The sequence below is a fragment of the Ursus maritimus genome (genome assembly GCF_017311325.1).
Source record: "Ursus maritimus isolate PB19 chromosome X unlocalized genomic scaffold, ASM1731132v1 scaffold_X1, whole genome shotgun sequence".
Lineage (NCBI taxonomy): Eukaryota > Metazoa > Chordata > Mammalia > Carnivora > Ursidae > Ursus > Ursus maritimus.
This window is the reverse complement of record NW_024423319.1, coordinates 112,649,676-112,664,488: the sequence shown is the minus strand read 5'-3', so window position 1 is coordinate 112,664,488 and position 14,813 is coordinate 112,649,676. Positions and strand designations below refer to the sequence as shown.

Sequence of the window (14,813 nt, the reverse complement as noted above, 5' to 3'; positions counted from 1 at the left end):
GAGACACTGGGTTTCCTGGAGGTTTTTGTTTATTACTCTTGTGGTATTACTGATGATCTAAATGGCATCTTATATGAACAAACTTTTGGAATATACATAATGTCTTTGAACCAAAAGTCACTAGGCTTCAACTTTTTCGGTAACAGAAGACTTAATCTGTTATGAGCATAGATTAGTCCAGACCACTTGGGGTTCCATTCAGGATGTACCATGTTTAAAGCCTCTAACTCAGCTGACTCTTAGAACTCTGAGGAAGGTGAACTAGTGTCCCCCCAGCCTCCATCTTATCTGCCTCTTGAAAGTCTTCCTTTCCCAAAGCAAGCATTTGACGCACTTTATATTAGAGGTTTGCCCTGCTCATCATCCTGCTGATGATAGCCCAGCGACAATTTCAGTGATTAAGCTTAAGGGTAGAGATAGAAATTTTAGCACCTATAATTTAAGAATACCACAGAGAAAGAGTCAAAAGATCTGTTTGATGGGCCAGAATAGGCTCTATTTTGGTAAATGTTCTTTGTGCACTTGAAAAAAACGTGTGTTTTGCAATAGTTTGAAGTGTTGTACAAATGTTAATTAGGCATTTGGTTGATAGTGGTGTTCAGGTCTTCTATACCCTTATTTGTTTTCTATTTGTTCTTTTAATTATTGAGAAAAAGCAAACCTCTGAATATAATTATGGGTTTGTCTGTTTCTCCTTATACTTCTATCAGTTTTTAATTCATATAATAATTCTGTTATTAGGTGCATACAAATTTCAGATTGTCATGGCCTCTTGCTGAATTGAACTCTTCATGAAATGACCCTCCCTTCCTTTAATATTTACTCTGAAATCTACTTTGCCTTATGTTAATATAGCAACTCCTGCTTTTTTTTTTTAGATCAAAATAGCATGGTATATCTTTTTCTATCTTTTTATTTTTAACCTACTTGTGTGTATATTTAAAGTACATTTCTTAAAAGTAGCATATAGTTGGGTCTTTTTTTTTTCTTAATCCAATTTGACGATCCCCATTTAATTGAGTGTTTAAACCCATTTACATTTAATGTTTTATTATTTATTGCTGCAGAATAATATTGTCACAAACTTAGCAGCTTGAAACAAAACACATTTGTTATCTCACTGTTTCTGTGAGTAAAATTCAGGCATAGCCTAGCTGAGTCCTCTGCTTCAGGATATCTCACAAGGTTGCAATTGAAGTGTTGGGCAGGGCTGGGGTCTCATGTGAGGCTCAACTGAAGAGTCTGTTTCCAAACGAATGTGATTGTTGGCAGGATTCAGTTCCCTGCATACTGTCACTTTCAGTTCTTTGCCACATGGACTTCTTCATATGATGGTTTACTTCATTAAAGCTAGCAACGGGAATAGTCAATAGAGAGAATCGGCTTACAAGATGGAAGTCTTACATAACAATCATGACAGTGACATCCCATATTCCCTTGGTTAGAAGCAAGTCACAGGTTCCAACTACACACAAGAAGAGGGTATTACACAAGGGCATAAATACAAGGAGACAGGGATAATTGAGGGCCATCTTAGAGTCTTACCACCACATATGTGATTATAGATATGGTTGCACTCATATCTACCATCTTCCTATTTATTTTCTATTTTTACCATCTTTTATTTGCTCCTTTTTTTCTCTTCTCTCATCTTTTGGATTGAGTAATTTTTATGATTCCATTTTATCTCTTTTGTGGCTTTTTGTCTTTTAACTTTTTGTGTTATTTATAATAACATAAAGTTTGTAATAATTTATAATAACACAAAAAGTTACCCACAGAGGTAACACAAAATATCACCCCAGTCTGCTTTCAAGTGATATTATACTACTTCCTATATAGTATAAACACCTTACTACAATGTAGCATTTGTCCCCTCCTGACTCTCATACTATTGTTTTCTTATATTATATTTCTACATATTATATGAACCCCAAATACATTTTTATAATTTTTGCTTTAAACGGCTGATTATCTTTTAAACAGACTTACGTAATGACAAAATTTCTTTTAATTTTCCTATATGGTTACTATTTCCAGTACTCTTTTTTTGTGTGTGTAGATCAAGATTTTCATCTGTTATCATTTTTCTTTTTCTTTTTTTTTTTTTTAAAGATTTTATTTATTTATTTGACAGAGATAGAGACAGCCAGTGAGAGAGGGAACACAAGCAGGGGGAGTGGGAGAGGAAGAAGCAGGCTCATAGTGGAAGAGCCTGATGTGGGGCTCGATCCCTACAACGCCGGGATCACGCCCTGAGCCGAAGGCAGACGCTTAACCGCTGTGCCACCCAGGCTCCCCTGTTATCATTTTTCTTATTTACTGTTTCTTATATACAAGGCCTACTTGTAATGATTTCTTTCATCTTTTTACACCTGAAAAAAATCTTTATTTCTGCCTCCATTTTTTAAAAGATATTTTGCTGGGTATAGAAGTCCATGTTGACAATTTTTTCTTTCAGAACTTTAGAGATATCATTTCATGGTCCTCTGGCTTGCATTGTTTATGATGAGAAAACTGTTGTCATTGTTATCGTTGTTCTTCTGTACTTAATATGTATTTTTTCCTCTGGCTGCTTTTAATATTATATTTTTTTATCACTAGTTTTTAAAATTTTGATTATAATGTGTCTTATGTGGTTTTATCCATTTTTGCACCTGGGGGTTTGTTTAGCTTCTTGAATCTGTGGGCTTAAAGTCCATCAAATTTGAAAATTTTTGTCCATTATATCTTCAAATATGTTTTCTGTCTTGTCTGTTCCCCTTCTCTTTTGAAGATGACAATTACATATATATATATATATATTTGTCCATTTGAAGTTGTTTCACAGACCACTGATTCTTTGTCCCTCCCCCCCGAACCCCCAACTCTGGGTTTTCATTTTGGATTGTTCCTATTACTAAGTATTCAAGTTTGCTAATATTTTCTTCTGTAGTAGCTAACCTGTCATTAATTCCATCAAGTGTATTTTTCATCTCAGATGGTATAATTTTAATCTTTAGGGATTTGAACTGGGTCTTTTTCCAATTTTCCATGTTTCTATTTAACATGTTCAACCTTTCCTCTATATTTTGAACATATAGAATATAGTTATAAATTTTTTAAATCCTTGTTTTTGTGTTATTTCTGAGTCAGTTTTAATTGATTGATTTCTTCCCCCTTAATTTTAGGTCATTTTCCTGTTTCTTTTTATGCCGGGTAATTTTTTACTAGATGTCAAGCATTGAGAATTTTACCTTGTAAAGTGTTGTATATTTTCGGATTCCTATAAATATTCTTGAGCTTTGTTTTGGGGTATAGTTAAGTTACTTAGTAACAGTTTAACACTTTAGAGTATTGATTTTAAGTGTTGTTAGGTGAGATCAGAGCATTGTTGAGTAGTCTAGTGCTATCTTTCTGCTACTACTGGGGCAAAACCCTTTTTAGTATTCTACCCAATGCTCTGTGAATTATAAGTTTTCCACCCAGCCAGCAAGGAATGAGCACTATTCCTGGTCCTGTGTGATCTTCAGGGATTTCTCCCTTTAAACTTCTCTGGTGTTCCTTTCCTCATGTGTATGTACTGACCTATACTCAGTTGAATAGTCAGGGGGTACCCTCTGCAGATCTCCAGAGTTCTCTTTCTACGTAACCTTTGCTTCTTTAGTAACTCTTGCCTTGCCTTCTGTGGCCTCCCAGCTCTATATTCTCAACTTGGGAGTCTGTCAGAACTGTCCTGGGTTTTTTTCTTCATGTAGTAAGCTTGAGCAACCGTAGGGTACATCTCATTTGTTTGTTTGTTTTGTCTTTTAGAGGTCATTGTCTTTTGTTACCTGATATTAATGTCATAAAACCATTTTCCATAAATCTTATCCTTTTTTTTTTTGGTGTATCTGTCAAAAAATTATATCTGGCACCTATTATTCTCTCTTAGCTGGGAATGGACATATCATGGAAATCCCCTTTCATTTTTAACCCTCTACATGCAATCAGTATTCAATTAATAGTTGAGCTAACTTTTATATATGGCTTATATTCTTGAAAAAAAGGGTCTAGGTCTGTTTTAGGTTGCATACTTCAGAAGCAGAACCTGAAATGTGGACTTTTTTGTAAATGCCTTATTTTTTTTTTAAGATTTTATTTATTTATTTGACTGAGAGAGACAGCCAGCGAGAGAGGGAACACAAGCAGGGGGAGTGGGAGAGGAAGAAGCAGGCTCCCAGCAGAGCAGGGAGCCCGATGCGGGGCTCGATCCCAGGACCCTGGGATCATTACCTGAGCCGAAAGCAGACACTTAATGACTGAGCCACCCACGCGCCCCTTGTAAATGCCTTATTGAGGAAATTTTCTCAGAAGGGAATTGAGCGGAGCAGTACAAGACAAGGGAAGGAGTCAAGCAAGGTTGCGATCTCAGCTGGAGACTATCTAGAGCTTTCGGGGATCTCTAGAGCACAAATTGCACCACAAAGTTGGTTCCACCTTCAGGCAAATGTGGGGATGGGAGGGCTTTTGTATGTCCTTGTCACTAAGTTAATGGGAATAAGCTGCTTCTTGCAGGGGATGACCTCCCCAGTGACATGGCTCCCAATCAGACAATGCCAGTGTTTTTAGAGAAGGAGCCAGCTGCAAGCTGTTAACAGCCAACACTCATGGTGTGTGGGAATTGGATATATGGATTGAGTAGAGGGACCTGGGAAGAACAACAGCAACATTCCCTATATTGTTTTATGAGTCTTTTATCTCCAAAATGCCTTGTACTCAGTAAGCATTCTATACGTTAGTACCTTAAAGTATAGAAGTGCAGCAATAGCACATTTCCAAGGAATAAGTTATTTCATATGAGTAATTTTACATTTCTTTTTCTTTTTTCTTTTTATTTGTTTATTATTTATTTTTTAAAAGATTTTATTTGAGAGCAAGAGAGAGCATGAGCAGGGGGAGGGGCAGAGGCGGAGGGAGAGGGATAAACAGACTCCTCACTGAGCATGGAGCCTGACATGGGGTAGATCCCAGGACCCTGAGATCATGATTTGAGCCAAAGTCAGACACTTAACTGACTGAGCCACCCAGGCACCCCTAAATTTTTTAGATATTAAAGACTGTACTTTTTAAAACTTTTAAAAATTTATTTATTTATTTATTTGACAGAGCCGGGGGTGGGGGGCGTGGAGAGAGCACAAGCAGGGGGAGCGGCAGGCTGTGGGAGAGGGAGAAGCAGGCTCCCCTCTGAGCAGAGAGCCTGACAGGGGGCTCAATCCCAGGACCCTGGGATCATGACCTGAGCCAAAGGCAGATGCTTAACCTACTGAGCCACCCAGGCGCCCCTAAAAACTTCTTGATGAGAATGTTTCTAAAATATATCATATATTTTCCTTACATCGCACAGAAGATAATGAGATCAAAATGGTCTTTCCATGATTACTCAGGGTGACAGTTTCGGAACCTTAAATGTTTTGCTGGGGTGCAAGTCAGTAGGAGCTTCCTTTCTAAATCTTTAGGCGAATTTTGGGAGCTACTGTACAAAGTGGTATGCAGGGCTGTCAGATAGCAGCTGTCATTACTTCTAATAGTACACTGGGTTTTTGAAAGTTTCTTCAACTTCAGATCTCTGAGGTTGGAGAAGTCTGATGATCAAAGATGTCAGGCTTGTGAGAAAATAAGGTGTGAATTATGTCCTGAGAGTTTCTCCTGGAATGGATTACAGTGCTTTAGCACTTTGGCAATCAACAGAAGATGTATCAGGTGTTAGAGCGTGCTCAGGCTTGGTTCTTCTTTGTAGCCCTGCTCTGAATCCTGGGGCGCTCTAGACTTCAGCATCTATGGGAATGCTGTATTCAGAGTCCATCCATGATTAAAATGTTGATTGACTTTTCAAATGAGAGAGTTGATTTGACAAATTTCATTCTTATGGGCATTAAGGAATTGAAAAGACAGAATTTGCTTTGCTAATTTTCTGACTTAGAACCTTTAGAAGTCATGTGTGGCTTTTATAGTCTGAGATTAAGGAATGTTTTAAAGTAGGTGGAGAATTAAAATGGGATGTAAGAAAAGGAGATTGACTTTGCAGTGCAGTATTTCATGGTTTCCAAAACCCTTTTCTCCAAACTGACAGTGAATTTAGTGGTACATTTTGTATGGCAAACACGGGTTTATTTATGTCTCTGTCCTGAATTGAAGCTGAGAATATAAAGTATCCAGATACCTGGAGCTGTTTTTCCTGATGATGTTCTTACTGCTTGGGAACTGACTGTGACCTGAGGGGTGAGCGGGGCAAGCCAGGGGTTTGGGCACAGTGGTGTGCTGGAGCGAGCTCCACGAAAGCCAGCTGTGTCTATCTCTTTCCTATCCCACCTTTAGTGATGTCTCACTGATAGCTTGAAATTGGCCATGATGGGAATGTTTACACCATGGAAATTGACAAACACTATAAATCAGGGTTTTTTTTTGTTTTTCTGGTTTTTGTTTTTTCCAGAGAGCCAACATTAGTAAACGTTTACCAGCATACCACTGGTCTCTAGACCACTGGCCTCAGCATAAGCCACTAATAAATGCTCTATTAAGGCAACTTTTTTTATTTTTTTATTATATTACATATTGTATGGTTCACTGGGTGTTATATGCAACTAATGAATCATGGAACTTTACATAAAAAACCAGGGATGTATTGTATGGTGACTAACATAATATAATAAGGCAACTTTTTAAAAAATCTAGGTATAATGACCGAAAATATTATATTAGTTTCAGGTGTACAATGTAATGAATTGTTATTTGTATATATTGCAAAATAATCAACATAATAAATCTAATTAACATCTGTCACCATACATAGTTACAAATTATTTTCTTGTGATGAGAATTTTTAAGATTTACTCTTTTAGCAACTCTCAAATATGTAGAACAGTATTATTTTTATTTATTTTTTAAAAGAGCTTATTTATTTATTTGACAGAGAGAGAGAGCACAAGCAGGGGGAGCAGGAGAGGGAGAAACAGACTCCTCACTGAACAGGGAGTCCAATGCGGGGCTTGATCCCAGGACCTTGGGGTCATGACCTGAGTCAAAGGCAGACACTTAACCCACTGAGCCACCCAGGCACCTCACAAAATAGTATTATTAATTATAGTCATCATGATGTACATTACATCCCTATGGCTTATTTATTTTATAACTGGAAGTTTGTACCTTGAGACCCCCTTCACCTATTTTGCCCACCCCAACCTCCCTGTCTCTGGCAACCACTATGTTCTCTGTTTCTATGAGCTCAGCCTTTTTTTTTATTCCACATATAAGTAATATCATACAGTATTTATCTTTCTCTGAGTTATTTCACTTAGCATATCACCCTCAAGGCCCATCTATGTTATCACAAATGGCAAGATTTCCTTCTTATTCATGTGTGTCTGTGTGTCTGTGTGCATGTGTGTGTGTACCATAATGTCTTTATCCATTCATGCAAAGATGGATACTTAGGTTGGTTCCATAAGTTGGCTATTGTAAATAATGCTACAGTGAACATGGGGATGCATATATCTCATGTTTTTCTTTTGTTCAGTTAAATATCCAGAAATGGAATTGTTGGATCAAAAGGAAGTTCTATTTTTAATTTTTTTGAGGAGTCTTCATGCTGTTTTTCATGGTGTGAGCACCAATTTACATTCCCACCAACAGTGCACAAGGGTTGCATTATCTCCACATCCTTACCAACACCTATTATTTTTTTGTCTTTTTGTTGATAGCTATTCTGACATGTGCGAGGTGATATCTCATTGTGGTTTTGAATCACGTTTGCCTGATACGTGGTTACGTTGAGCATCTTTTCATGTACTTCTTGGCCATCTGTATGTCCTCTTTGGAAAAATGTCTATTCAGATCCTCTGCCCATTTTTTAATCACAGTGTTTTTTTTGCTATTGAGTTATATAAGTTCTTTATATATTTTGTATATTAACCCCTTATGAGTTATATGACTTGCAAATATTTTCTCTCATTCAGTAGCTTGTTTTTTCATTTTGCTGGTTTCCTTGCTGTGCAGAAACTTTTTAGTTTAATGTAGTCCCACTTGTTAATTTTTACTTTTGTTGCTCAAGTCAACTTTCTTGGACAAAGGAAACAAATTAGACTCAGGTGAACTTAGAGTCATCAATTGCTAAAATGTCTGTGTCGGGAGAGACAATATCAGCCAATCCAAACTATCTATCTAACTAACTATCTATCTATCTATCTATCTATCTATCTATTTATTTATTTACTTATATACTTACCAAAAGTAAACTGGAACTCATAAATAAAAGCAACTTGACCATATCACATATTGTACAAAGAGCAGGGTTGGGAAGAGAACCAGGTCTCTTGACTCTTTGACCAGAGAGTTTTAAAAAAGTATTTTAAATAATATAATATTATTAATAGTAGAATATTCCAAAATGGAAAAATAGAATAATAAAATTTAATAAGATATTAGCAATTAATTGTATTAGTATTTGATGTATATAATTAAGAATTGAATACCTCGTGTGTTCTAAGTTCAAAACTGCCAATTTACAGTATTCTTTTTTTTTTTAATTTATTAATAATGATTTTTTATTATATTATGTTAGTCACCATACAGTACATCCCCGGTTTCTTTTTTTTTTTTTTTACTAAGTTTTAAATTTTAATTCCAGCATAGGTAACATACAGTGTTATATTAGTTTCAGTTGCACAATATGGTGATTCAACAATTCTATACATTGTTACTCAGTGCTCATCATGAGAAGTGTGCTCTTAATCCCTTTTACCTATTTCACCCATTCCCCCACCCATATCCCCTCTGATATGCTTTATTTTAAACAAGTGCCCTCAGGACACACACCTGGTTATAGAATTCTCTCTCTTTAACCCTTACCACAATCATGTGCCTTGTAATCCCCATTTTATTGAAAAAGAATCCACGATCAGAGAGGTTATATCACTGAAGTGAGTGTACACAGCAAGTGGGTGGCAAGAGCAGGAGAGCAGAAGACCCTGGTGTTTTGAAAGCCTACTCTCCTCCATGTGCCGGATTGCCTTTATAAACATGACGCTAGTGCACTGAGACTGCACCCCAATGAGGGACACCTTTACTTACTTCAGAAACACTTTGGAAAATAAAGAAAAGCTAAGCATAAAGGGATAAAGAAAGGGGGGGTAATCAGAAGGGGGAATGAAACATGAGAGACTATGGACTATGAGAAACAAACTGAGGACTTCAGAGGGGAGGGGGGTGGGGGAATGGGATAGACCGGTGATGGGTAGTAAGGAGGGCACGTATTGCATGGTGCACTGGGTGTTATACACAACTAATGAATCATCGAGCCTTACATCGGAAACCGGGGATGTACTGTATGGTGACTAACATAATATAATAAAAAATCATTTAAAAAAAAAAATAAAATAAAATAAAAAAAAAAATGAGAATTTTCTCTTAAACTGTGTTGCTTCTTTCTAGAGCTGTCTCCTTGATGGCCTCATAGAAACAGGAAAACAGCTTCGTGCCTCTGCAGTGCTCTCTTGAGTTTGTGGGATTCCCGCTGTGGCACACTGGATTGGTCCTGCTGAGAAAGTTTACTGAGTAAGCCTTGATTTCTCCAGTGATAACCTACCGTTTATCAGGTGCCTAATGTGTCTTATTCATGTATGTAGTCTACTGGGGGGAAATTTGGCATAGCTTCTGTTTGTCTTTCAGGAAAGCCAATTTTTGTGGTTAAGTATATGTGTGTCTGTGTGTTTAATATCCTAGCTTATAACAGAAATTCTTCTCTGAAGCTAAAATGATTCTTCATGGTTCCACTGTAACCTTAAACTCTCATAGCATATATGAATACTTTCTTGAAGCTAAGAAATATGTCTCCTTGAGCTAGCAGATTCGTTTTTAATTTGGGATGTTTTCTTTAAAGATTAAATATTCTGCATTTTTGGGGATTGAAGTTATAGTTTTAAAATGTGTTCCCAAATTGCATTGCCAATTCAAGTCTGGCAATAGTTCAAGTGGGCTGTAAAAAACAGATGAAAAGGTTTGGAAGCATGTGTTGCTGTTAAGGGCAATGGGGCTGGAAGGGCTCTAAGTAAAGAGCGTTTCAGAACAGCTATATGTCTGGGAGTAAAATCTTGGAATCCAAGGTGAAATGCTGACTAGACTGCTTGTGTGATGCTGTATTGGATAAAGACAGGCAGCCATGTACTTGGGAAGGCGAGTGCAGCGATGTTCATCATTAACTTGAGAACAGGGCTCTTCTCTGTGGAAAGGTTGCTTTGGTGAGCTCAACGTGCAGCTAAAATAGGAATATCCAGTGAGTGCTGGAGGTGGAAGTTAGGATGTGGCTGCCAAACGGTTCGTATCTTTGAGATGACCAGAAAAATCGTGCAATGGCAGAAGACCCAGACAGATGTCCTTCTAATTCAAAGACTATTCTGGCTATCTGTTGCTGGCTATCAAACCACCCCACTACGCAGGCTTAAAAAATAGTCATCATTTATTTGCTTACCAGTACAGAGGTTGACTGGGCATAGCCAGGCAGTTTCTCTTGGGACCTATCAGATGGTTTCAGTAACAGTGGCTGGAGTTGGGGCCATCTTAAAGACTCCTTCACTCTTATGTCTTGTGCTTGTGCTGGGGAAATTCCAATAGCTGGGGGCGGAACAGATGGGGATCCCTGGGCATCTCTGTGTCTCAGTGGTCTCTCCAACACAGTGGTATAGGCAACCAGATTTATTACATGGTGGATGAAGGCCCTCCAAGAAAGTGTTTCAAGAGATAACATTTAAAAGGTGCCAGACATAGAGTGCCTAATGATAAATATTATATTCATCCAAAGGAGTTTTGAGTTTAGAATTTCAGGCAAGCAGATGTCAGGTGAAACACATTATCCTCTTTATAGTAGAATATATAAGGGTGAACTGCGGGATTGGAGAATGTGGGGTGTATAGTGGTGTGCTCGTGTGTCAGTACGTGTGTGTATATTAGGGCACGTAAGCAATCTTATGATTCCTAAATCTCCCAGAGGTTCCTCTTGCTCCTGGCTAGAGAGAAGAGTGAGAAATTCACAAGATCCTGTCCCTCTCCACCTCCAGCTTCTTTGTAAACTGAGATTTTTGTGTGGCCTGTATCACCCTCAGTCCTCCATAAGAGAACATATCTTCTTCTTCTTTTTTTTTTTTTTTTAAGATTTTATTTATTTATTTGACAGAGACAGCCAGTGAGAGAGGGAACACAAGCAGGGGGAATGGGAGAGGAAGAAGCAGGCTCCCAGCGGAGGAGCCTGATGTGGGGCTCGATCCCAGAACGCTGGGATCATGCCCTGAGGCGAAGGCAGACGCTTAACGACTGCGCCACCCAGGCGCCCCCATGAGAGAACATATCTAACTACCAAGTTGTGCAGCAAAAATTGGACATACTGTAGATGAGGCTATGCGTTTTACTTGGGTCTAACCATGCTTAAGTGGCTCAGCCTTTAAAGCTTATGAATTTGGTTCAACTCAAACATGGGAAGGTATCTTGTTTATTGCTAATCAGTATAAGATATAATTACTATCAAAGTAAAAAAACATGTTGGGAATCAAGCAAGGATGCTTGGTCTAAATATGTTTCATTTGGAGGATAGGGAAGGCTTTTTTGCAGAAATATAAGAAGAGTAAGCATTTTGCTAGGGAAACTGAACCTTGAGAGACCAGAGTTTAAATGTCTCATATACTTATTCGATTAACCCTTTTAATATCCAATTAAAGATTGATTTGTACATCCAGCTCTAGGGCTTGTTTTATTTACTCATTTTTAGTGTAAACTGGTATTTGTTTAGTTTTAAAATCTCCTTGGATGCTGTTCTTTGAGTTTTCTCTGTGGTAATTATTAAGTTAATTGAGAGAAGTCAGGGCCTAAGTGTTTAAGAAATGAAATCATATGGCCATTAATTTATGAAGTTCCTGATTATCTTCTCATTCAGGGAGTTTAAAGTTCATTTCAGAATCATAAAGGAGACATGACAGGTCTAGTTTTATGAACTAGGTATTGGCTTCAACCACTTAAGGAAATTGTCCTAAGTCCAGTTTCTAATTGCCTTGATCCAGTTGTGCAAATTACCCCCATTTGTTTTTGCTTTTTCGTAATAATAACGGGACACACATTTCTTGTAAAGAATAGTTGACTTATTGAGAATATGTGTAGTGCTATTTGACCAAAGGTAATATTCTGGGGAATTTATTTAGATAAATCCCTTGGTTTATTCTATCCTCTTGGCCTGGTGTCTTCTTCCTGTTCCTCTTTATCTCTAGGACTCTCATCTCTCCTTGAAGATTCTACCTATGCTCTGAAGGACATCCCCACTCCTCAGGTTGGATTAGTTGCCTCGTTGCGGCAGGCACAGGCCTGCAATGCACACATTCCTTTGTGGTTTCTATTACTTGAGATGGGAGTAGTTATTATCTGTTTAGATGTCTGTCACTTCACTAGATATTAGCCCTCTGAGAGCAGGAACTTTCCTTTTCAACAGTGTACCCGCATACCCAAAGAAAATTATATATGCTAGGGAGAAATTGTGCCTCAAACTCACATGATACACACCCAAGAAATGCTTATGGAATGAATGTGTACAAATATCCTGGATTTTTAATCGGTGCTTTTCAGAAGCCCAAATCAATGCAAAGTTGACTTGATAAAGTGAGCTTTGGGCCATTTTGATGAATGAAAAACACAGTTTTGAATTCTGAAGAATAATTTGCTGATACATATTGCAAACCAATTTTAGTTATGCTTAAAAATAAAGCACACTGTGCACTTTGTTATTGTTGGGTTTTATCCTATGTGAACCCTAGCTGATTGATAAATGACGTATTAGTTATCTATAGCTATGTACAAATTACCCAACACTTAGTGGCTTACAACAACACACAGTTATGACCTCACAGTTTCTGTGGGTCAGCAATCTGGACGTGGCTTACCTGGAGCCTCTGCTTCAGCGTCTCACTGGCCACGGTCATCTCAAGGCCCCAGCCGGAAATGATCTATGTTTCTAGCTCAAACTCGTGTGGTCGTTGGCAGGATTCAGTTCCTCATGAGTTGCTGGGCTGAGCCCTCCATTCCTCATGAGGCCTCCCTTGGTTCCTTGCCACGTGGGCCTCTTCATAGAGCATCTCATACGTGGTGACTGGCCTCATCGGGGGAGCAAGCAGATGGACAGGAGAGGGTGCTAGCAAGAGAACGTGCACAAGCCGCAGTGTTTTGTAAACTAATCTTGGAAGTGAGATACCATCACTTTTCCTATATTCTATTGGTTGCTAGGTCCAACCTACACTCAAAGGGTGGGGATTACACAAGAGTATGTGTGCCAGGAGGTGGGACTCATTGGGAGCTGTATCAGAAGCTTCCCATTACAAATAATAAGTAAAGATTTAAGAAAATTACAAAATGTATAACACAGTATTGGGGGGTACAAAAATAAAGCACACTAGTGTGAACTACTAACAGAATGGGTATATAGGGGAGACAAGAAAAGTTAAGCCCAAATTTTTTAATGCTTTTTTCTTTTTTTTTTAAAGATTTTATTTATTTGACACAGAGACAGCCAGTGAGAGAGGGAACACAAGCAGGGGGAGTGGGAGAGGAAGAAGCAGGCTCATAGCGGAGGAGCCTGATGTGGGGCTCGATCCCATAACGCCGGGATCATGCCCTGAGCCGAAGGCAGACACTTAACGACTGAGCCACCCAGGCGCCCCTAATGCTTTTTTCTTTTTAAGCATTAATTTACTGTCTACTTGGTGCCAAGCATCACAATATACTCATGGTACCCCAGAAAGGAATAAAACTTTGGTAGTAACTGAAGAAGCTTAAAGATTATGAAGGAAATAAGCACAGAGAAAAAATCATTAAGGAAAATTTCATAATATAAGTACTTCAATACTGTTTTTGGAGTATAGTAGTAGAGTAGATTTCAGGAAATTTTATTGAGAGTTGCTGAAAGTTGTTTGGGGAAGTGAGTGATGAGGAAGAATTTCCTAAGCAGAGAGTGGTGAGGGGAAGAAGAGCTTGTGTAAAGGAAGAAATATTGTTTATTTGAGATTAATGAAATCCAGATTTTTCTGATCATATAAATACATAGAAAAAATCATTAAGGATCTTGGAAGAGAAATTATTCCAATTGTCCCCCAAGTCTCAACCTCAGTGCCAAGGGAAGCAGAAGTGGTTCAATTCCCAGAGTGGTTACAGATGACTTTGTGAAGATAATATTTGGCAACCGCTCTGGTCTCATTAGAGATTAGTTATGCTGGATTTTTCTGAATTCTTGACTGGCTCTTGATGAAACTTTGAAACGTGCACATTTTGTCATTTGAGAACATAGTTGGAGCCCCTCTCCTGCTCTGTGGTATTTCTCTAACCCCAGGAACTTGGTCAGTTCTGGGTGGCTTCTTGACCTGGTTCCACCAGGCCAATCTTGATAGGCAGTGTGCCCACCGGGCTCCCTAGAAAGGTCCCCTCCTCTTACCCGTCAGAACCTACTTAACATGTTTCTTCTCCAGAGGGAAGTATAGGAGGAGACTTGGGGTCAGCATCCAAACTGGCAAAGAAAATGATACGCATGTCACCTGATTTTGAGGCCAGTATCTAAGGTAGCAGCAGGAATTACCCACAGTTATGTGGGGTGGGAGATGTGCTTGACTGTGGAGTATATAGTTGACCCTTGAACAACACGGGTTTGAACTGTGCGGGTCTACTTATATGCAGGTGTTTTCCGATACAGTATATTACTGTAAATTCATTTTCTCTTCCTAGTGACTTTCTTTCTTTCTTTCTTTCTTTCTTTCTTTCTTTCTTTCTTTCTTTCT

General features: G+C 38.4%; 1 protein-coding gene across 3 annotated transcripts in view; it reads left to right on the top strand.

Moving 5' to 3' along the window:
- GRPR (gastrin releasing peptide receptor) overlaps positions 1-14,813 on the top strand; it is a 170,689-nt gene that overhangs the window by 24,080 nt on the left and 131,796 nt on the right. For 2 of the 3 annotated variants that reach the window (XM_040634016.1, XM_040634010.1), the window contains exon 1: positions 9,376-9,570. The gene's annotated coding sequence lies outside the window, so the exon portion shown is untranslated. Of the gene's footprint in view, positions 1-9,375; positions 9,612-14,813 lie in introns of those variants that run through there. The other variant, XM_040634003.1, reaches the window with a different exon arrangement.